Source organism: Rhincodon typus, chromosome 16 (assembly GCF_021869965.1).
Source record: "Rhincodon typus isolate 14 chromosome 16, sRhiTyp1.1, whole genome shotgun sequence".
Lineage (NCBI taxonomy): Eukaryota > Metazoa > Chordata > Chondrichthyes > Orectolobiformes > Rhincodontidae > Rhincodon > Rhincodon typus.
The window spans coordinates 43,656,153-43,656,784 of NC_063347.1; positions in this window are offsets into that span (position 1 = coordinate 43,656,153).

Here is a 632-nt window from a genome sequence, read left to right on the forward strand (position 1 = left end):
GCAGAGTGGGAGGCGGGAGTGAATGGAGAAGAGAGCAGAGTGGGAGGTGGGAGTGAAATGGGAGGGATGCCGAGAAATACGCAAAGATAAGAATATAAATTATTGTGGTGCAGTCGTGATGTTCCTAACTCTCGGCCAGGAAGCCTCATCTATTCCAGAGGTGTTTCGTACCATATCTGGATAGATTGATTTACAATATACACACAATAAATGGCCAGTGACAGATTCGTTAAGGAATAGTAAGAACTGCCGGTGCTGGAGTGAGAGATAACAATGTGGAGCTGGAGGAACACAGCAGGCCAGGCAGCATCAGAGGTGCAGGAAAGTTGATGTTTCAGGTCGGGACCCTTCTTCAGAAATCATTTCAGAAATACTCCTCCAGCTCCACACTGTGTTATCACAGATTCGTGAAGTTTCTGTCATATAACCCCAAAGCACATGTATTACTGAAACACAAACACCATTTTTAATATTATTACATCCCAAGGCGAAAGTGGATAATGTTGACAATCAACACAAACCGTGCTTTAAAGACAGAAGAGGCCATTCGACCCTTCAAGCCTGCTCTGCTACTCAATAAGATTTTACCGTGGCCTCAGCTCCACTTCCCTGCGTACTCCTATCACCTTTGA